Source organism: Semicossyphus pulcher, unplaced genomic scaffold (assembly GCF_022749685.1).
Source record: "Semicossyphus pulcher isolate SPU_LCO1_2020_fin unplaced genomic scaffold, fSemPul1.0.p SCAF_10, whole genome shotgun sequence".
In the NCBI taxonomy this organism is placed as follows: domain Eukaryota; kingdom Metazoa; phylum Chordata; class Actinopteri; order Labriformes; family Labridae; genus Semicossyphus; species Semicossyphus pulcher.
In genome coordinates this window covers 15,556,744-15,576,353 of record NW_027211604.1, presented here as the reverse complement: position 1 = coordinate 15,576,353, position 19,610 = coordinate 15,556,744, and the positions used below count along the sequence as shown (strand labels likewise).

At 41.7% G+C, this 19,610-nt stretch overlaps 1 long non-coding RNA gene and 23 other non-coding genes across 24 annotated transcripts; 10 read left to right on the top strand and 14 right to left on the bottom strand.

Moving 5' to 3' along the window:
- Nucleotides 1–525: 525 nt before the first annotated feature.
- Nucleotides 526–607, bottom strand: trnas-gcu (transfer RNA serine (anticodon GCU)). The gene has a single exon. It is a non-coding gene; the product is annotated as a tRNA-Ser (tRNA).
- Nucleotides 608–714: 107 nt separating this feature from the next.
- On the top strand, nucleotides 715–787 carry trnaa-agc (transfer RNA alanine (anticodon AGC)). Its single transcript has one exon. It is a non-coding gene; the product is annotated as a tRNA-Ala (tRNA).
- Nucleotides 788–1,160: 373 nt separating this feature from the next.
- Nucleotides 1,161–1,242, bottom strand: trnas-gcu (transfer RNA serine (anticodon GCU)). The gene has a single exon. It is a non-coding gene; the product is annotated as a tRNA-Ser (tRNA).
- A 107-nt stretch (nucleotides 1,243–1,349) lies between these two features.
- On the top strand, nucleotides 1,350–1,422 carry trnaa-agc (transfer RNA alanine (anticodon AGC)). Its single transcript has one exon. It is a non-coding gene; the product is annotated as a tRNA-Ala (tRNA).
- Nucleotides 1,423–1,810: 388 nt separating this feature from the next.
- Nucleotides 1,811–1,892, bottom strand: trnas-gcu (transfer RNA serine (anticodon GCU)). Its single transcript has one exon. It is a non-coding gene; the product is annotated as a tRNA-Ser (tRNA).
- Nucleotides 1,893–1,999: 107 nt separating this feature from the next.
- Nucleotides 2,000–2,072, top strand: trnaa-agc (transfer RNA alanine (anticodon AGC)). The gene has a single exon. It is a non-coding gene; the product is annotated as a tRNA-Ala (tRNA).
- Nucleotides 2,073–2,460: 388 nt separating this feature from the next.
- On the bottom strand, nucleotides 2,461–2,542 carry trnas-gcu (transfer RNA serine (anticodon GCU)). The gene has a single exon. It is a non-coding gene; the product is annotated as a tRNA-Ser (tRNA).
- Nucleotides 2,543–3,123: 581 nt separating this feature from the next.
- Nucleotides 3,124–3,205, bottom strand: trnas-gcu (transfer RNA serine (anticodon GCU)). Its single transcript has one exon. It is a non-coding gene; the product is annotated as a tRNA-Ser (tRNA).
- A 107-nt stretch (nucleotides 3,206–3,312) lies between these two features.
- On the top strand, nucleotides 3,313–3,385 carry trnaa-agc (transfer RNA alanine (anticodon AGC)). The gene has a single exon. It is a non-coding gene; the product is annotated as a tRNA-Ala (tRNA).
- A 373-nt stretch (nucleotides 3,386–3,758) lies between these two features.
- Nucleotides 3,759–3,840, bottom strand: trnas-gcu (transfer RNA serine (anticodon GCU)). The gene has a single exon. It is a non-coding gene; the product is annotated as a tRNA-Ser (tRNA).
- A 107-nt stretch (nucleotides 3,841–3,947) lies between these two features.
- Nucleotides 3,948–4,020, top strand: trnaa-agc (transfer RNA alanine (anticodon AGC)). The gene has a single exon. It is a non-coding gene; the product is annotated as a tRNA-Ala (tRNA).
- A 388-nt stretch (nucleotides 4,021–4,408) lies between these two features.
- trnas-gcu (transfer RNA serine (anticodon GCU)) lies at nucleotides 4,409–4,490 on the bottom strand. Its single transcript has one exon. It is a non-coding gene; the product is annotated as a tRNA-Ser (tRNA).
- A 557-nt stretch (nucleotides 4,491–5,047) lies between these two features.
- Nucleotides 5,048–5,129, bottom strand: trnas-gcu (transfer RNA serine (anticodon GCU)). The gene has a single exon. It is a non-coding gene; the product is annotated as a tRNA-Ser (tRNA).
- A 107-nt stretch (nucleotides 5,130–5,236) lies between these two features.
- Nucleotides 5,237–5,309, top strand: trnaa-agc (transfer RNA alanine (anticodon AGC)). The gene has a single exon. It is a non-coding gene; the product is annotated as a tRNA-Ala (tRNA).
- Nucleotides 5,310–5,697: 388 nt separating this feature from the next.
- trnas-gcu (transfer RNA serine (anticodon GCU)) lies at nucleotides 5,698–5,779 on the bottom strand. Its single transcript has one exon. It is a non-coding gene; the product is annotated as a tRNA-Ser (tRNA).
- A 107-nt stretch (nucleotides 5,780–5,886) lies between these two features.
- trnaa-agc (transfer RNA alanine (anticodon AGC)) lies at nucleotides 5,887–5,959 on the top strand. Its single transcript has one exon. It is a non-coding gene; the product is annotated as a tRNA-Ala (tRNA).
- Nucleotides 5,960–6,347: 388 nt separating this feature from the next.
- On the bottom strand, nucleotides 6,348–6,429 carry trnas-gcu (transfer RNA serine (anticodon GCU)). Its single transcript has one exon. It is a non-coding gene; the product is annotated as a tRNA-Ser (tRNA).
- Nucleotides 6,430–6,999: 570 nt separating this feature from the next.
- Nucleotides 7,000–7,081, bottom strand: trnas-gcu (transfer RNA serine (anticodon GCU)). The gene has a single exon. It is a non-coding gene; the product is annotated as a tRNA-Ser (tRNA).
- A 107-nt stretch (nucleotides 7,082–7,188) lies between these two features.
- On the top strand, nucleotides 7,189–7,261 carry trnaa-agc (transfer RNA alanine (anticodon AGC)). The gene has a single exon. It is a non-coding gene; the product is annotated as a tRNA-Ala (tRNA).
- Nucleotides 7,262–7,634: 373 nt separating this feature from the next.
- trnas-gcu (transfer RNA serine (anticodon GCU)) lies at nucleotides 7,635–7,716 on the bottom strand. The gene has a single exon. It is a non-coding gene; the product is annotated as a tRNA-Ser (tRNA).
- A 107-nt stretch (nucleotides 7,717–7,823) lies between these two features.
- On the top strand, nucleotides 7,824–7,896 carry trnaa-agc (transfer RNA alanine (anticodon AGC)). Its single transcript has one exon. It is a non-coding gene; the product is annotated as a tRNA-Ala (tRNA).
- Nucleotides 7,897–8,269: 373 nt separating this feature from the next.
- Nucleotides 8,270–8,351, bottom strand: trnas-gcu (transfer RNA serine (anticodon GCU)). The gene has a single exon. It is a non-coding gene; the product is annotated as a tRNA-Ser (tRNA).
- Nucleotides 8,352–9,573: 1,222 nt separating this feature from the next.
- On the bottom strand, nucleotides 9,574–9,655 carry trnas-gcu (transfer RNA serine (anticodon GCU)). The gene has a single exon. It is a non-coding gene; the product is annotated as a tRNA-Ser (tRNA).
- Nucleotides 9,656–12,489: 2,834 nt separating this feature from the next.
- Nucleotides 12,490–14,623, top strand: LOC138604699 (uncharacterized). Its single transcript, XR_011309301.1, has 3 exons — nucleotides 12,490–12,815; nucleotides 12,974–13,241; nucleotides 14,065–14,623. It is a non-coding gene; the product is annotated as an uncharacterized lncRNA (long non-coding RNA).
- The last annotated feature ends 4,987 nt before the right edge of the window (nucleotides 14,624–19,610 follow it).

Below are 19,610 nucleotides of genomic sequence, written 5' to 3'. Positions count from 1 at the left end.
ATGTTGAACCTAGCTCGTGTTTTTGCGCGGTGCCAGCAACAAATGCTCACAGGGGAATTAGCTCAAATGGTAGAGCGCTCGCTTAGCATGTGAGAGGTAGCGGGATCGATGCCCGCATTCTCCACAAGACTTTCCTTCCTTCTCTCTTCTGTTGAGGGGGTAATGACTGAGAATGAGAGACATGTTGGACAGATGAAATACTGGGATAGAAGTCAGGTGCTCTTGTCAGTAAGTCATATCACTGTCCAAAATGAAGCCAGGTGTGGAATCCAAGTTGAAGATCTTTTTACCCACGCAGACAAAACACGCGGACAAGGGCGCTTGACGTCAGACTTTACACCCAAGAGGTGAATTCAGATGAAATGAAAGAAACTTGTTATGTTCACATGAGTTTTGCGAGGAGACTGAATTCTCAATCAAGTTTCAATTGGGAAGAGAACTCTCTTTGGTGGATAGAGGATTGTTGTGACTGTAGACTTAACTTTCCCTACATGCACGCATAGAAGAATAAAGGCTACTTGACTGCGACGAGGATGGGATTCGAACCCACGCGTGCAGAGCACAATGGATTAGCAGTCCATCACCTTAACCACTCCGCCACCTCGTCACCGATGTTTTCTTCATTATGATGACCTTCCAGGGTGTAATCAGAAAAAGCACATAATGTTGAACCTAGCTCGTGTTTTCGCGCGGTGCCAGCAACAAATGCTCACAGGGGAATTAGCTCAAATGGTAGAGCGCTCGCTTAGCATGCGAGAGGTAGCGGGATCGATGCCCGCATTCTCCACAAGACTTTCCTTCCTTCTCTCTTCTGTTGAGGGGGTAATGACTGAGAATGCGAGACACGTTGGACAGACGAAATACTGGGATAGAAGTCAGTAAGTCATATCACTGTCCAAAATGAAGCCAGGTGTGGAATCCAAGTTGAAGATCCTTTTAACCACGCAGAAGGGCGCTTGACGTCAGACTTTACACCCCAGAGGTGAATTCAGATGAAATGAAAGGAACTTGTTATGTTCACATGAGTTTTGCGAGGAGACTGAATTCTCAATCAAGTTTCAATTGGGAAGAGAACTCTCTCTGGTGGATAGAGGATTGTTGTGACTGTAGACTTAACTTTCTCTACATGCACGCATAGAAGAATAAAGGCTACTTGACTGCGACGAGGATGGGATTCGAACCCACGCGTGCAGAGCACAATGGATTAGCAGTCCATCGCCTTAACCACTCGGCCACCTCGTCACCGATGTTTTCTTCATTATGATGACCTTCCAGGGTGTAATCAGAAAAAGCACATAAAGTTGAACCTAGCTCGTGTTTTCGCGCGGTGCCAGCAACAAATGCTCACAGGGGAATTAGCTCAAATGGTAGAGCGCTCGCTTAGCATGCGAGAGGTAGCGGGATCGATGCCCGCATTCTCCACAAGACTTTCCTTCCTTCTCTCTTCTGTTGAGAGGGTAATGACTGAGAATGAGAGACACATTGGACAGACGAAATACTAGGATAGAAGTCAGTAAGTCATATCACTGTTCAAAATGAAGCCAGGTGTGGAATCCAAGTCGAAGATCTTTTTAACCACGCAGAAAAAAAATGCAGACAAGGGCGCTTGACGTCAGACTTTACACCCCAGAGGTGAATTCAGATGAAATGAAAGGAATTTGTTATGTTCACATGAGTTTTGCGAGGAGACTGAATTCTCAATCAAGTTTCAATTGGGAAGAGAACTCTCTCTGGTGGATAGAGGATTGTTGTGACTGTAGACTTAACTTTCTCTACATGCACGCATAGAAGAATAAAGGCTACTTGACTGCGACGAGGATGGGATTCAAACCCACGCGTGCAGAGCACAATGGATTAGCAGTCCATCGCCTTAACCACTCGGCCACCTCGTCACCGATGTTTTCTTCATTATGATGACCTTCCAGGGTGTAATCAGAAAAAGCACATAATGTTGAACCTAGCTCGTGTTTTCGCGCGGTGCCAGCAACAAATGCTCACAGGGGAATTAGCTCAAATGGTAGAGCGCTCGCTTAGCATGCGAGAGGTAGCGGGATCGATGCCCGCATTCTCCACAAGACCTTCCTTCCTTCTCTCTTCTGTTGAGGGGGTAATGACTGAGAATGCGAGACACGTTGGACAGACGAAATACTGGGATAGAAGTCAGTAAGTCATATCACTGTCCAAAATGAAGCCAGGTGTGGAATCCAAGTTGAAGATCTTTTTAACCACGCAGAAAAAACATGCAGACAAGGGCGCTTGACGTCAGACTTTACACCCCAGAGGTGAATTCAGATGAAATGAAAGGAACTTGTTATGTTCACATGAGTTTTGCGAGGAGACTGAATTCTCAATCAAGTTTCAATTGGGAAGAGAACTCTCTTTGGTGGATAGAGGATTGTTGTGACTGTAGACTTAACTTTCTCTACATGCACGCATAGAAGAATAAAGGCTACTTGACTGCGACGAGGATGGGATTCGAACCCACGCGTGCAGAGCACAATGGATTAGCAGTCCATCGCCTTAACCACTCGGCCACCTCGTCACCGATGTTTTCTTTATTATGATGACCTTCCAGGGTGTAATCAGAAAAAGCACATAATGTTGAACCTAGCTCGTGTTTTCGCGCGGTGCCAGCAACAAATGCTCACAGGGGAATTAGCTCAAATGGTAGAGCGCTCGCTTAGCATGTGAGAGGTAGCGGGATTGATGCCTGCATTCTCCACAAGACTTTCCTTCCTTCTCTCTTCTGTTGAGGGGGTAATGACTGAGAATGAGAGACATGTTGGACAGATGAAATACTGGGATAGAAGTCAGGTGCTCTTGTCAGTAAGTCATATCACTGTCCAAAATGAAGCCAGGTGTGGAATCCAAGTTGAAGATCTTTTTAACCACGCAGAAAAAACACGCGGACAAGGGCGCTTGACGTCAGACTTTACACCCAAGAGGTGAATTCAGATGAAATGAAAGAAACTTGTTATGTTCACATGAGTTTTGCGAGGAGACTGAATTCTCAATCAAGTTTCAATTGGGAAGAGAACTCTCTTTGGTGGATAGAGGGTTGTTGTGACTGTAGACTTAACTTTCTCTACATGCACGCATAGAAGAATAAAGGCTACTTGACTGCGACGAGGATGGGATTCGAACCCACGCGTGCAGAGCACAATGGATTAGCAGTCCATCGCCTTAACCACTCGGCCACCTCGTCACCGATGTTTTCTTCATTATGATGACCTTCCAGGGTGTAATCAGAAAAAGCACATAATGTTGAACCTAGCTCGTGTTTTCGCGCGGTGCCAGCAACAAATGCTCACAGGGGAATTAGCTCAAATGGTAGAGCGCTCGCTTAGCATGCGAGAGGTAGCGGGATCGATGCCCGCATTCTCCACAAGACTTTCCTTCCTTCTCTCTTCTGTTGAGGGGGTAATGACTGAGAATGCGAGACACGTTGGACAGACGAAATACTGGGATAGAAGTCAGTAAGTCATATCACTGTCCAAAATGAAGCCAGGTGTGGAATCCAAGTTGAAGATCTTTTTAACCACGCAGAAGGGCGCTTGACGTCAGACTTTACACCCCAGAGGTGAATTCAGATGAAATGAAAGGAACTTGTTATGTTCACATGAGTTTTGCGAGGAGACTGAATTCTCAATCAAGTTTCAATTGGGAAGAGAACTCTCTTTGGTGGATAGAGGATTGTTGTGACTGTAGACTTAACTTTCTCTACATGCACGCATTGAAGAATAAAGGTTACTTGACTGCAACGAGGATGGGATTCGAACCCACGCGTGCAGAGCACAATGGATTAGCAGTCCATCGCCTTAACCACTCGGCCATCTCGTCACCGATGTTTTCTTCATTATGATGACCTTCCAGGGTGTAATCAGAAAAAGCACATAATGTTGAACCTAGCTCGTGTTTTCGCGCGGTGCCAGCAACAAAAGCTCACAGGGGAATTAGCTCAAATGGTAGAGCGCTCGCTTAGCATGCGAGAGGTAGTGGGATCGATGCCCGCATTCTCCACAAGACTTTCCTTCCTTCTCTCTTCTGTTGAGAGGGTAATGACTGAGAATGAGAGACACATTGGACAGACGAAATACTAGGATAGAAGTCAGTAAGTCATATCACTGTCCAAAATGAAGCCAGGTGTGGAATCCAAGTCGAAGATCTTTTTAACCACGCAGAAAAAACATGCAGACAAGGGCGCTTGACGTCAGACTTTACACCCCAGAGGTGAATTCAGATGAAATGAAAGGAATTTGTTATGTTCACATGAGTTTTGCGAGGAGACTGAATTCTCAATCAAGTTTCAATTGGGAAGAGAACTCTCTCTGGTGGATAGAGGATTGTTGTGACTGTAGACTTAACTTTCTCTACATGCACGCATAGAAGAATAAAGGCTACTTGACTGCGACGAGGATGGGATTCGAACCCACGCGTGCAGAGCACAATGGATTAGCAGTCCATCGCCTTAACCACTCGGCCACCTCGTCACCGATGTTTTCTTCATTATGATGACCTTCCAGGGTGTAATCAGAAAAAGCACATAATGTTGAACCTAGCTCGTGTTTTCGCGCGGTGCCAGCAACAAATGCTCACAGGGGAATTAGCTCAAATGGTAGAGCGCTCGCTTAGCATGCGAGAGGTAGCGGGATCGATGCCCGCATTCTCAACAAGACTTTCCTTCCTTCTCTCTTCTGTTGAGGGGGTAATGACTGAGAATGAGAGACACGTTGGACAGACGAAATACTGGGATAGAAGTCAGTAAGTCATATCACTGTCCAAAATGAAGCCAGGTGTGGAATCCAAGTTGAAGATCTTTTTAACCACGCAGAAAAAACATGCAGACAAGGGCGCTTGACGTCAGACTTTACACCCCAGAGGTGAATTCAGATGAAATGAAAGGAACTTGTTATGTTCACATGAGTTTTGCGAGGAGACTGAATTCTCAATTGGGAAGAGAACTCTCTTTGGTGGATAGAGGATTGTTGTGACTGTAGACTTAACTTTCTCTACATGCACGCATAGAAGAATAAAGGCTACTTGACTGCGACGAGGATGGGATTCGAACCCACGCGTGCAGAGCACAATGGATTAGCAGTCCATCACCTTAACCACTCGGCCACCTCGTCACCGATGTTTTCTTCATTATGATGACCTTCCAGGGTGTAATCAGAAAAAGCACATAATGTTGAACCTAGCTCATGTTTTCGCGCGGTGCCAGCAACAAATGCTCACAGGGGAATTAGCTCAAATGGTAGAGCGCTCGCTTAGCATGCGAGAGGTAGCGGGATCGATGCCCGCATTCTCCACAAGACTTTCCTTCCTTCTCTCTTCTGTTGAGAGGGTAATGACTGAGAATGAGAGACACATTGGACAGACGAAATACTAGGATAGAAGTCAGTAAGTCATATCACTGTTCAAAATGAAGCCAGGTGTGGAATCCAAGTCGAAGATCTTTTTAACCACGCAGAAAAAACATGCAGACAAGGGCGCTTGACGTCAGACTTTACACCCCAGAGGTGAATTCAGATGAAATGAAAGGAATTTGTTATGTTCACATGAGTTTTGCGAGGAGACTGAATTCTCAATCAAGTTTCAATTGGGAAGAGAACTCTCTCTGGTGGATAGAGGATTGTTGTGACTGTAGACTTAACTTTCTCTACATGCACGCATAGAAGAATAAAGGCTACTTGACTGCGACGAGGATGGGATTCAAACCCACGCGTGCAGAGCACAATGGATTAGCAGTCCATCGCCTTAACCACTCGGCCACCTCGTCACCGATGTTTTCTTCATTATGATGACCTTCCAGGGTGTAATCAGAAAAAGCACATAATGTTGAACCTAGCTCGTGTTTTCGCGCGGTGCCAGCAACAAATGCTCACAGGGGAATTAGCTCAAATGGTAGAGCGCTCGCTTAGCATGCGAGAGGTAGCGGGATCGATGCCCGCATTCTCCACAAGACTTTCCTTCCTTCTCTCTTCTGTTGAGGGGGTAATGACTGAGAATGCGAGACACGTTGGACAGACGAAATACTGGGATAGAAGTCAGTAAGTCATATCACTGTCCAAAATGAAGCCAGGTGTGGAATCCAAGTTGAAGATCTTTTTAACCACGCAGAAAAAACATGCAGACAAGGGCGCTTGACGTCAGACTTTACACCCCAGAGGTGAATTCAGATGAAATGAAAGGAACTTGTTATGTTCACATGAGTTTTGCGAGGAGACTGAATTCTCAATCAAGTTTCAATTGGGAAGAGAACTCTCTTTGGTGGATAGAGGATTGTTGTGACTGTAGACTTAACTTTCTCTACATGCACGCATAGAAGAATAAAGGCTACTTGACTGCGACGAGGATGGGATTCGAACCCACGCGTGCAGAGCACAATGGATTAGCAGTCCATCGCCTTAACCACTCGGACACCTCGTCAACGATGATTTAATTGTTAAGATGACCTTCCAGGGTGTAATCAGAAAAAGCACATAATGTTGAACCTAGCTCGTGTTTTCGCGCGGTGCCAGCAACAAATGCTCACAGGGGAATTAGCTCAAATGGTAGAGCGCTCGCTTAGCATGTGAGAGGTAGCGGGATCGATGCCCGCATTCTCCACAAGACTTTCCTTCCTTCTCTCTTCTGTTGAGGGGGTAATGACTGAGAATGAGAGACACGTTGGACAGACGAAATACTGGGATAGAAGTCAGGCGCTCTTGTCAGTAAGTCATATCACTGTCCAAAATGAAGCCAGGTGTGGAATCCAAGTTGAAGATCTTTTTAACCACGCAGAAAAAACACGCGGACAAGGGCGCTTGACGTCAGACTTTACACCCGAGAGGTGAATTCAGATGAAATGAAAGGAACTTGTTATGTTCACATGAGTTTTGCGAGGAGACTGAATTCTCAATTGGGAAGAGAACTCTCTTTGGTGGATAGAGGGTTGTTGTGACTGTAGACTTAACTTTCTCTACATGCACGCATAGAAGAATAAAGGCTACTTGACTGCGACGAGGATGGGATTCGAACCCACGCGTGCAGAGCACAATGGATTAGCAGTCCATCGCCTTAACCACTCCGCCACCTCGTCACCGATGTTTTCTTCATTATGATGACCTTCCAGGGTGTAATCAGAAAAAGCACATAATGTTGAACCTAGCTCGTGTTTTCGCGCGGTGCCAGCAACAAATGCTCACAGGGGAATTAGCTCAAATGGTAGAGCGCTCGCTTAGCATGCGAGAGGTAGCGGGATCGATGCCCGCATTCTCCACAAGACTTTCCTTCCTTCTCTCTTCTGTTGAGGGGGTAATGACTGAGAATGCGAGACACGTTGGACAGACGAAATACTGGGATAGAAGTCAGTAAGTCATATCACTGTCCAAAATGAAGCCAGGTGTGGAATCCAAGTTGAAGATCCTTTTAACCACGCAGAAGGGCGCTTGACGTCAGACTTTACACCCCAGAGGTGAATTCAGATGAAATGAAAGGAACTTGTTATGTTCACATGAGTTTTGCGAGGAGACTGAATTCTCAATCAAGTTTCAATTGGGAAGAGAACTCTCTTTGGTGGATAGAGGATTGTTGTGACTGTAGACTAAACTTTCTTTACATGCACGCATAGAAGAATAAAGGCTACTTGACTGCGACGAGGATGGGATTCGAACCCACGCGTGCAGAGCACAATGGATTAGCAGTCCATCGCCTTAACCACTCGGCCATCTCGTCACCGATGTTTTCTTCATTATGATGACCTTCCAGGGTGTAATCAGAAAAAGCACATAATGTTGAACCTAGCTCGTGTTTTCGCGCGGTGCCAGCAACAAAAGCTCACAGGGGAATTAGCTCAAATGGTAGAGCGCTCGCTTAGCATGCGAGAGGTAGCGGGATCGATGCCCGCATTCTCCACAAGACTTTCCTTCCTTCTCTCTTCTGTTGAGGGGGTAATGACTGAGAATGCAAGACACGTTGGACAGACGAAATACTGGGATAGAAGTCAGTAAGTCATATCACTGTCCAAAATGAAGCCAGGTGTGGAATCCAAGTTGAAGATCCTTTTAACCACGCAGAAGGGCGCTTGACGTCAGACTTTACACCCCAGAGGTGAATTCAGATGAAATGAAAGGAACTTGTTATGTTCACATGAGTTTTGCGAGGAGACTGAATTCTCAATCAAGTTTCAATTGGGAAGAGAACTCTCTTTGGTGGATAGAGGATTGTTGTGACTGTAGACTTAACTTTCTCTACATGCACGCATAGAAGAATAAAGGCTACTTGACTGCGACGAGGATGGGATTCGAACCCACGCGTGCAGAGCACAATGGATTAGCAGTCCATCGCCTTAACCACTCGGCCACCTCGTCAACGATGATTTAATTGTTAAGATGACCTTCCAGGGTGTAATCAGAAAAAGCACATAATGTTGAACCTAGCTCGTGTTTTCGCGCGGTGCCAGCAACAAATGCTCACAGGGGAATTAGCTCAAATGGTAGAGCGCTCGCTTAGCATGTGAGAGGTAGCGGGATCGATGCCCGCATTCTCCACAAGACTTTCCTTCCTTCTCTCTTCTGTTGAGGGGGTAATGACTGAGAATGAGAGACACGTTGGACAGACGAAATACTGGGATAGAAGTCAGGCGCTCTTGTCAGTAAGTCATATCACTGTCCAAAATGAAGCCAGGTGTGGAATCCAAGTTGAAGATCTTTTTAACCACGCAGAAAAGACATGCAGACAAGGGCGCTTGACGTCAGACTTTACACCCCAGAGGTGAATTCAGATGAAATGAAAGGAACTTGTTATGTTCACATGAGTTTTGCGAGGAGACTGAATTCTCAATCAAGTTTCAATTGGGAAGAGAACTCTCTTTGGTGGATAGAGGATTGTTGTGACTGTAGACTTAACTTTCTCTACATGCACGCATAGAAGAATAAAGGCTACTTGACTGCGACTCGAACCCACGCGTGCAGAGCACAATGGATTAGCAGTCCATCGCCTTAACCACTCAGCCACCTCGTCAACGATGATTTAATTGTTAAGATGACCTTCCAGGGTGTAATCAGAAAAAGCACATAATGTTGAACCTAGCTCGTGTTTTCGCGCGGTGCCAGCAACAAATGCTCACAGGGGAATTAGCTCAAATGGTAGAGCGCTCGCTTAGCATGTGAGAGGTAGCGGGATCGATGCCCGCATTCTCCACAAGACTTTCCTTCCTTCTCTCTTCTGTTGAGGGGGTAATGACTGAGAATGAGAGACACGTTGGACAGACGAAATACTGGGATAGAAGTCAGGCGCTCTTGTCAGTAAGTCATATCACTGTCCAAAATGAAGCCAGGTGTGGAATCCAAGTTGAAGATCTTTTTAACCACGCAGAAAAGACATGCAGACAAGGGCGCTTGATGTCAGACTTTACACCCCAGAGGTGAATTCAGATGAAATGAAAGGAACTTGTTATGTTCACATGAGTTTTGCGAGGAGACTGAATTCTCAATTGGGAAGAGAACTCTCTTTGGTGGATAGAGGATTGTTGTGACTGTAGACTTAACTTTCTCTACATGCACGCATAGAAGAATAAAGGCTACTTGACTGCGACGAGGATGGGATTCGAACCCACGCGTGCAGAGCACAATGGATTAGCAGTCCATCGCCTTAACCACTCGGCCACCTCGTCAACGATGATTAAATTGTTAAGATGACCTTCCAGGGTGTCATCAGAAAAAGCACATAATGTTGAACCTTGCTCGTGTTTTCCCGCGGTGCCAGCAACAAATGCTCACAGGGGAATTAGCTCAAATGGTAGAGCGCTCGCTTAGCATGCGAGAGGTAGCGGGATCCATGCCCGCATTCTCCACAAGACTTTCCTTCCTTCTCTCTTCTGTTGAGGGGGTAATGACTGAGAATGCGAGACACGTTGGACAGACAAAATACTGGGATAGAAGTCAGTAAGTCATATCACTGTCCAAAATGAAGCCAGGTGTGGAATCCAAGTTGAAGATCTTTTTTATGAAGGACAAAAAATGACATAAGCATAAATAAATAAATAAATAAGTAAATAGATAGATAAATGAATAAATGTAAAAATAATTAGATTAATACTTAAACCAAAGCCAAAATAAATACATTTTGGTCATGAAATAGGCTATTTATATATTTTTATATTTATTTATTTATTTATTTCTGCATTTATTTATTTATTTACTTCTACATTTATTTATTTATTTCTACATTTCCATATTTATTTATTTACTTATTTCTACATTTCCGCATTTATTTATGTATTTATTATTTCTACATTTATGAATTTCTATATTTCCACATCATTTATTTCTGTGTCCCTGTCCGACGAGGAAAAGGAAATATGTAAATTGAGTGGGTGGTCCTTAGTCACTCTGAATTGGGATTGGTTATATCGGTGTGATTGGATCTACTACTACTGCCTTGACTTGAACTTTGCCTTAATACCTTGAGCCCGCTGCGCCACAAGCCGCTTAGCTAACCAAAAGTTGTCGAGCTTGTTTCACGTAGTCATGGAAACCTTTACTCGAGCCATTGCCAATGATCTAAGATCTTTGGCGAATGATTTTGAGAACAACGCACCCAATGACTACCTTCAGTTTCGTCTGGAAAGATTATTGGAGGATTTAGTTCAGCTCAACGCTGACATGGATTATGAGGTTGACTTAGTAGTGCTAGATAGCCTTCAAGAAGTCGCCCACCAGCTTCACGTCCTGTCGGAGACGGAGGAAGCGACGATTGGACGTCCATCGTACCTTCTACCTCCAGATATAATTAAAGTTCACCTCCTTATGGGGCACACGGCTGGAGACATTGCGCGGTTGTTCGGAGTGTGCGAGAGAACAATTCGTCGGAGGATGGGGCAGTATGGGATAAGGTAATAATCATAATTCTGCCTAGTCCTTTAGTCTTAAGCAGGCTGCAGAAGTTTGAAGTCACCTTTAGAGATATGCATGTGGCGCAGGGATAGGGACAAAATTAAGACTATTGAGAGGCTGAGGGAGGCTATATCCTTGCCGAAGCCAGCTACTGATCTGTTCAATGATAAGCCAAGCGCTGGTAACTGAGAGCCCGGCGGTTGTAGATGAGCAGCCGCCTATTCATTCGACCAGGGTCATGCTTCTAACAGTACAACCCTTTGGATCGGCTGTCAAGGCTGGTTATTAGCTTCCGAGGCTGTCGACTAGCACGCCGAAGCTAGCTACATTAGCCATTGATTTCGATGGTCATTTTCTTCTGTTGTATTTTAGTGGCGTCCTCCACCAAATGGAGGGGTGCGGTGGGGGTGTTGTGGTAATTTTTGGACTTTTCGACCACAGTGTCTGCTGTCGCCTGCTGACTGTGACAGCAACAGAGATGGTAAAGATGTTAGACAGCTGCCTCCATTTATCAGGCAAAAATGTCAGCTATCTCTGGTTTCAATTTTAATTGCAGCTAAGCTAATGAAAAAACAACTGGCCTGTTGTGATCACTGTGTTTTGTTTGTACTGTTGTCGTATTTGTGTAATGTTAACCATATGGTTTTCTTTATGATCAGAGTCCACGATCTATTAACGCCATTGGAGGACAAGGATCTGGATGAAACTGTCACCCAAATTCTTCAGCACCATCCCAACTGTGGGTACAAAATGATGGCTGGGCACCTGCATGCAAAAGGCATTCGCATACAGAGTAAGTGATTGGAGTCATACCCATTCATCTGATTGGGAAGGTCAGAGAGAGAGAGTCAGAGAGAGTGAGAGAGAGAGAGAGAAACAGCTGACCCATGCATGTAGTTTAGACTCTAGTTGGAAGTACTACAGGAGAAAACTTTAGGATTATTGTGCATCAAAAATTACCTGTGTGCTTGATGAAAGGTTTCTGTACTGATTTCATTAACCTGACCATAGACCATAACCTATATGGATTTCATAGACTAAAACATACAAAAACTTTGTGGAATAAAACTAGACTACAACTAACGATAATTCAAATGAATAAAATGTGACTCACTAAACTAATATGCATTTTAGTCAAAAGACTAAGACATAAATTAAATTAAAATTGGTTGCCAAAATGAACACTGCTTAGAATGTGGGGAGAAAAGATGCTTCATTTACTGCCAGGCTACATTTTAGGAGAGGGTCAACTTGTTTTTGAGTAAACCTAATTTTGTGTCCCTTTTTGCATATTATAGGACAGCGTGTGCAGGAATCAATGCGTCGCATGGATCCCCATGGAGTTTTGATGCGCACCCTCCAGCTTAACCCTCGAAGGCGCAGGAGGTACTCTGTACCAGCGCCTAACAGTTTGTGGCACATTGATGGCAATCATAAATTGATAAGGTAGGCTATCTGAAGAATAGTAACAACTTCAACGAGTTTTACAAAATATCATAGAAACCTCAGCACAGTAAATAATATGTTGAAAACGAGATAGATAGCTAACTACTTTAATTCAAAACACTTTACAGAACCATACATTGAATCCAGTTTGAATCCTGGAAATGTCTTGATGGAAAAGGGGTAAGAGATCCATGGTACATGTAGTGGTTGCTCTTAATATATGTCCATACATAAATATTTCAGATGGCGTTTCGTTGTGCATGGTGGTGTTGACGGTTTTAGTCGTCTCATTGTGTACCTGCATGCCGCCACCAACAACCGTGCAGCAACAGTCTTGAGAAGCTTTCTAGAAGCTGTGGATGTCTACGGTGTGCCATCTCGTGTGAGGTCAGATAAAGGAGGGGAAAATGTTGCTGTTGCACGCTACATGGTGACTAACAGAGGACTTAACAGGAGTTCCCATATTGCTGGCAGGAGTGTCCATAATCAAAGGTAACATTTGTAACCCAGATGCCTCCTTTTCTTTTGTACTCAAAATGCATTTTTAAACAGATCTGTGGATTATGTCCATCATTGGTTACTGTTAGGTTGTTTTCACACCAGTAATTTGGAATGACGTAATGATAAACAGTCTTACTTTTTTCAATCAGAATAGAGAGACTCTGGAGAGACGTTTACGTGGGAGTGCTTGATCTGTTCTACACAATCTTCACAAACCTTGAGAGAGAGGGCTTTCTCAATCCTGACAGCGAAGTTCACCTGTATGCTCTACACTGGTGCTTTCTGCCTCACATCCAGAAACACCTTGAGGTTTTCCAGCATGGCTGGAACTGCCACCGGCTGAGCACTGAGGGAAATCGGTCCCCACTTCAACTGTGGACTCGCCATGAGCGTGAGGCACCGCAAGACCCCATGCAGGTTTGAATTTTTTTGTATGACTGTCCTACATAATAGTCAACATCCTAACCACCTTATCTAATATTATACAAGTGTTTCAATTGTTAATGCAGGGACAGACCACTCCAAAGTTCTGTTCTGCACGGCTGCATCTGTAGAATAATGTTTACATAAGTCTCATTTGTTAAATAATATTTCAAAGTGTTTTAATTCACTTTTTTACATTCTTTTAGTAAATGTCAGGTTGCACAACCAACTATATTTATTATTTCCTAGTATTTATTCGACCTAAAATCTTTAGTAAGTAACCCCGAGTTTCTACGGTGGCTAACACATTATTTTGTGGTTATGTTTTGTATTTACATTTCAAAATTAATTTTTAAAATAGGTTTATTTGAAATGTTTTGAACATAAGATGAAGTGTTTTGAAGTTATCGATAAAGTACCATTTTAAATAGTTTAAATAGAGGTTTGAGATTGCAAAACATAAAAGAAAACATATTATTTCAATACACTGAAAATATACTCAGAAAATAGGTTTTAGAGAATAAAGTGATGCATGTCATGAATCGAATATTGTAAGAGGAAATAAGGCACTCAGCCACACTTATGTCAATGACCAAACTACTAAAGTAGTTTGATATCCAGTAACTAAATGGAGCTTTAAAATTGTTGCTACAATGTTGAATTGAGAATTTGATACGTTCAACCAGTTATTTTAAAACTAGGTTTTATTAAGTTACCAGTTACACAGTTTGAGGACGGCTTTCATGTCTTTAGATAATGAATACAATCACTGATTCTGGTAGAACAGACCCTGTAACTGTATCTCCTGTAATTACAGGTTGACATAGAGTATGGAGTTGACTGGCCTGGACCATGTGGTCATCGACATCCAGATGTTGTTGTCCCTGAAGTTGAACTGCAGCGCTCGCTGACTGAGCAGGAAGTAGAAAGTCTACCAGAGCCTGACGGTCCTCTGTCCAATGTGTTGGATGTCTACATACAAACTGTGAGCCTGTTGTCAGAAATGCTCCAGTAAATTCCAAATTCACAAGGTTCAAGCTAAATGGAGAAGCAAGGGGTAGTGAGTTTGCTATACATTTAACGATTATAAATGAGATTTGTATTTTTTGTACTTGTATAACAAACATAATGAAATTTACATTTGACAAATGGTAAGGGCAGGACATCAAGTGTTTTTATGTATTTTATTATCAACAGTCTTCATATAAAATACCTTCTGTAATGTACAACATGCTCACGAACATCTAGAAGGTTAAAACATGTTTAATTCTTATGGTTATCTAACATTCATAAACCACAATAACTGTCCTGTTGTAAAGATTTCTTGTTCTAAAACATTTAGCTGAAATGTAAATAAAGAGACATTCTGCGAATCAGGCAGCACAACAATCTGCTTTTCTACCCTCTTTCAGAAGAAGATAAAAGAACAAGAACTCAGGGTGTCTCACTTTAAACAATGGACTCTTTTTCAATGGAGTTCTTTTGAATTCAAAGTCAATGCAGGAAAAGTACAGGTGTACATGATAATGCTGACATTGGCTGCATTTCATCAGTTGTCCCAATAAGAAATAACAGTGACCCAGCAGGCGCAGTACCCGAGTGCTGAACTATTGTCTAAATGGAATGCATCCATTATTAATGTTATTAATTACACTTGGGTTTTTCCTTTTTTGACAAGGGTTGCACACTGACAGAACTATGTGCTACTTTTGGTCTCACTCAAATGATTTTTAACTGAACTAGTTGCATTTTTTCCCCAGGAACGATAACAGTTTTTAAATAGCCAAAGGCAAAACATTTTCTACAGTTATGATATGCTGAACTGGGGGACAGTAACACATGCACACTCCTTAGACCAATCCAAAACCAGTATCAACACTCCACATAGCAGCAAGGATGTCTCTTTCGAAGATATTATAGTCTTTGCAATGTGCTGGGAGTTTAAGGAGATGAAAGCAGGTGGATGACCCAGGGAAGCTGCTCTCCACCACTTCAACATCCAACTGTCTGGGAAGTACATCCCAGCCCACCCAAAACCGCACAAGTTTCCCAAGTAGGTTTGGTGAGGCTACCACAGGAGAGAAGAAAGTACATGTTTATGTTATTAATTTGTAAAATCAGTACAATATAAAACAGACCTCCAGTTAAACAACCTGGGAGGACTCTTACATTAATTACACATCTACTTACCATTCTCAATGAACGTGCGAAGGTATCCTGTGATCCTACATGCATCTTCCAAAGATACATCACTCTCTTCCTCTTGGTCCTGTGAAGGCCAGTTTATCTTTTCCAAGACCATCTGACAAAATAATTTTTAATCATTTATCACCTGCTTTTTCAAACAGCCAAGAAAGTACAATAAAAATGCCATACAGATAAATATAAGACATAGTTGACACACTGATAAAAGCTTATAATAAATATAAATTATTATAAGGATTTTGGATTAATTTCCCTTCAGGTCTCTCCCAAGTATAGGGTTGCAACTAACAATAAGTTTCATTAAACAATAATCTAATAAATATTTTTAAAGCTCTAATCTTAATTTGTCTATGAAATGTCAGAAACAATTTTAAAAGTTACAGTTAAAGTATAGTCGAAATTGAAGTCTTTAAAAATCTTTTTTAGTTGAACTAACAATCTATCATATTTTTAAAAGCTGAGATATACTGCATTTTTTGTCTTTAAAAAAATTGAAGAATGATTTTATTTATTTATGAATGATTTTATGATCAGCAAAATAGTCATGATTATTTTTCAGTCAAGCAACTTATATAATTAACTGAAATGTACTGAAACCAGTGGCTTCCTGAAAGTAGAAAATAAGACCAACTTCCTGGGGCTAGTTGGAGTGTTTTTGACTTTGAGCATTTACCTGTGGTGTGCACTGCATATCAGATGTCCCTGGAAAGAGAAGGGGAATTGTGTCTTTCCTCTCTGTTAGCAAAGGCCAAATCAGTGTCTCCTTTAACCCCCGTCGTAACTGTTTGACTTGTCTGGAAGTCCTTCGAAGGACCTGTAAAACATATGCATCACAACAGAAAAGCCAAGCAGCCTTACTTCTGTTCAACTCGAAGCTCTTATGACAAACCCATCAATGTTTATTTGTGTATCTCACAGGGGGAAAAAAGCCAAATTGCCGAAATGTGGAAAATTCAGTCAAAACTCCATCTCTGTCCAGTGGGATTTCAATGATCTGTTTAGTACAGTATACTCACAGCATGGATGAGGAGTTTGTCCAGCAGCCATCTCCTGTTCTCAGATGTGACTAGAGGCAAATCCCAGGACATTGCCAGCTCATTGATGGTGTCCTTTACATCAGCTGATAATTCTGCTGTACCATCCAGCTTATAATGAAAATTAGAAATTATAATTGATATCTCAAGAACACTTTGTTTTCAAACATTAATATATGAAAAGGTTATTTTTATTTCTAAATTGAAGTTATTAATGAATTGAGTCAGAAAACATTTGTTTCAAATCACATGAAAAATGTAATTATCAGTTTTTGTATTACTCAAGCAAAAACAAAGCCATCTGTACAGAAGCGTAATGCATCCACTTGAGAAAAAAATATTTGTTACGTTTTTCTGATTAAGGAGATGTGTTATTTTCATGAAAATACTTAAATCTATAAAACAATCTCTTCAGAAATCTTGCGAATTTAGAAAAACTAATATTTTTTTCTCAAGTGAATGCATTATGCTTCAGTACAAATGGTTTCTCTTATAATAAGTAATTTGTTAAAATCATGTTTGCTCAAATAACATTTTACAAAATGGCATCTGTCACTATAACTGAGTGATTTATTCAAGCACTCCCAGGTGGTGCAAAGTAGAACATGATTTGATTGCAGAATTATCTATGTTGATCTGCTGAATAAATAGTATTGAAATAGTATTAGTCTAAAAATACTCAGTGACAATTTTGTTCCAATGTCATACTGTTTACTGTTTTACCCCTACTTATTCTTGGTAAAATGTTTTTGAAAAAAGTTATCATACCATCTTGATTGTCTCACGGATATCAAGGTCAGCACAGTCCTTTATATCTATGGTGGCTTCTTCTGGGGATCCACCAAAGAGCACATGCAGGATTGCTGGGCTCAGTCCCCCAAGGCTTGGCCCACCATGTAGAAATGAATGACCAATCATTCGGCCAGCAACAACAAAGAAGTCGCTCTCCAGAAGGAAATGGGAAGTGGAGGGAATCAAATGATCTTTCTCACCCTCAAACAGAAGTGTTCCCCCTGGCGCTTAAAATAAAAGAAAACAGTCAAACCATATATAAGGTAATGTAAAGGAAATAGATATTCTGCTGTCATACAGCATTTGTAAAGTTCATTCCATCAATTAGCAGATATAGAAACAGATATATTCACAAACATGCACATGCAGCAATCAGGCAGGATTATTGTACTTGTCTGGGGACAGATTTTTTTTCAGAGTGGGACTGGCAGAGACCAAACAAAGAACCCCATTGCTGATAAACAAGCTCAGTCACAATGCATCACAAAACATCAGTGAAATAAATAGAATTAAAAATAATATTTTTTACTTACTAAATTTGATGTCAAAACCATACTGAAGTTTGGACATGGTTGTTGCAAAGAAATGGCGAGTCACACCATCACCAGTTGCTGGATCTCCTAAAGAAGAAGACACACATTGCATAAATCAGTAGAAAAAAACATAGTAAGGAAAATATCGTTTGCTGTTTAGAAATCGTATGTGATAATTTGGGATGGCAACTACAGATCTAAATACCTCTACTGCTCCATAACTTACAGAAAATTCCAAATAATCATTCTCTACCCATTTATGACTGCTTTAACTGAGCCTGCACATTGCTATCTAATATCTGTCATTTAATGTGTTTGTCCACCTCTGTTACTTTCCTTGTGATTAGATGTAACATTACATTTCTATTCCCTGTAGAAGTATAGGTTAAATTAATAAACATAAATTGGTTAACATTTTTTATCTTTAGTTTTTTTTGTTTGTATTAGTGTGTAAGACATTTACCCTTCAGTGTGCATGCCAAAGGGGAAGCCCACTCAACATGAGCCATTTTATAAAAAGCAAGGATTGCCCTTTCCCTGTCTTCTGCACTGTCTCCAAGATCCATGACCAGACTTAGTGGTTTTCCAGTCGCATACTGATTTGAAATCTCTTCTTTGAACTTATTTGCTGCTTCGGCAGGATCTGGCTCAATTTTCCAATCTATAACAGTAAAAAAAAAAAAGGAAATACAAAAAAATATGATTTAATCTATATATTATATATATCCATATATAATATATACAGTAATGTGCAGATTTCATGTAACACACCAGAAAAGCCTCTCTCCTCAAAGGGATCTAAATCAATAATCTGAGCTGTAGGCATATTTCCTTGATGGGGCACTGAGTTGTCCATGTTGCTGGCCCTTGCTGTTTGACTCTCCTGCTGTCTTGTCAACGAGCTCACAAATCTACCTTCACGTTGGGGAGTGCGTGGACTTTCTGTGGCAACCTCCATTTGCCCCTCAACACTGCTCTGTAATTGTCTTAGATATAAAGAGGTGATTTTTGTTAGTGTTTTGATCACATTGCAAGATACAATTCCAAAAGAACAGCAATGTAGTAACAAGAGTTGAAAATAAATTTAAATTCAACAGTTAGTTACAGTTCTTAGAAAATATCCAGGACATGCAGAAATCCCCATTTTGCCTTTTACAAAGTGACTTTTTTTAAATAAAAAGAGGACTATTTGGGCCCATACTTTCAATCAAAAGATGCTGTATGTCACAATGTTTGCACTCTTTGTTTTTGAATACATTTCGCACTGCAAGGTACACATACACACAGTCACTATCAAGACACTCTACAACTGCTGGCTGGAGGTGCCCTGCTGTATGCCCCCTTTCTTGATATATGACTATACATGCTGACAAATATGATACATTAACTATGTAGAGCAATACCTCATGCAGTCATCACTATGAGCCTTAATACTTGAAAAAGGGAATTCTTCTCCACATCTGACACATTTCTGAGGTGGTCCAACCAGCTCCCTACTGCATCCTGGTTGACATATCTGTAGAGGAGATCAGAATAAAATTACACACAAAAAATAATCATGTAACTGACATTCATAATCTGCAAGAGCAGTTTTTAAATGAGAAACATACAGGCTCCACATTCAGATTTCTTTGAAGAGGTCGAATGAAAATGGTAGCATGACCAATCTGGGTTTGTGCATCTTTAAGATGTCGGACATGGTAGCCGTCATTGGGACAGGGGATGATGACCAGTTGGCGACTTCGTGTTGCTCCAGAAATTTTAAGCAGTTCAAATCCCCCTCCCTCTCTGAGTTTTGG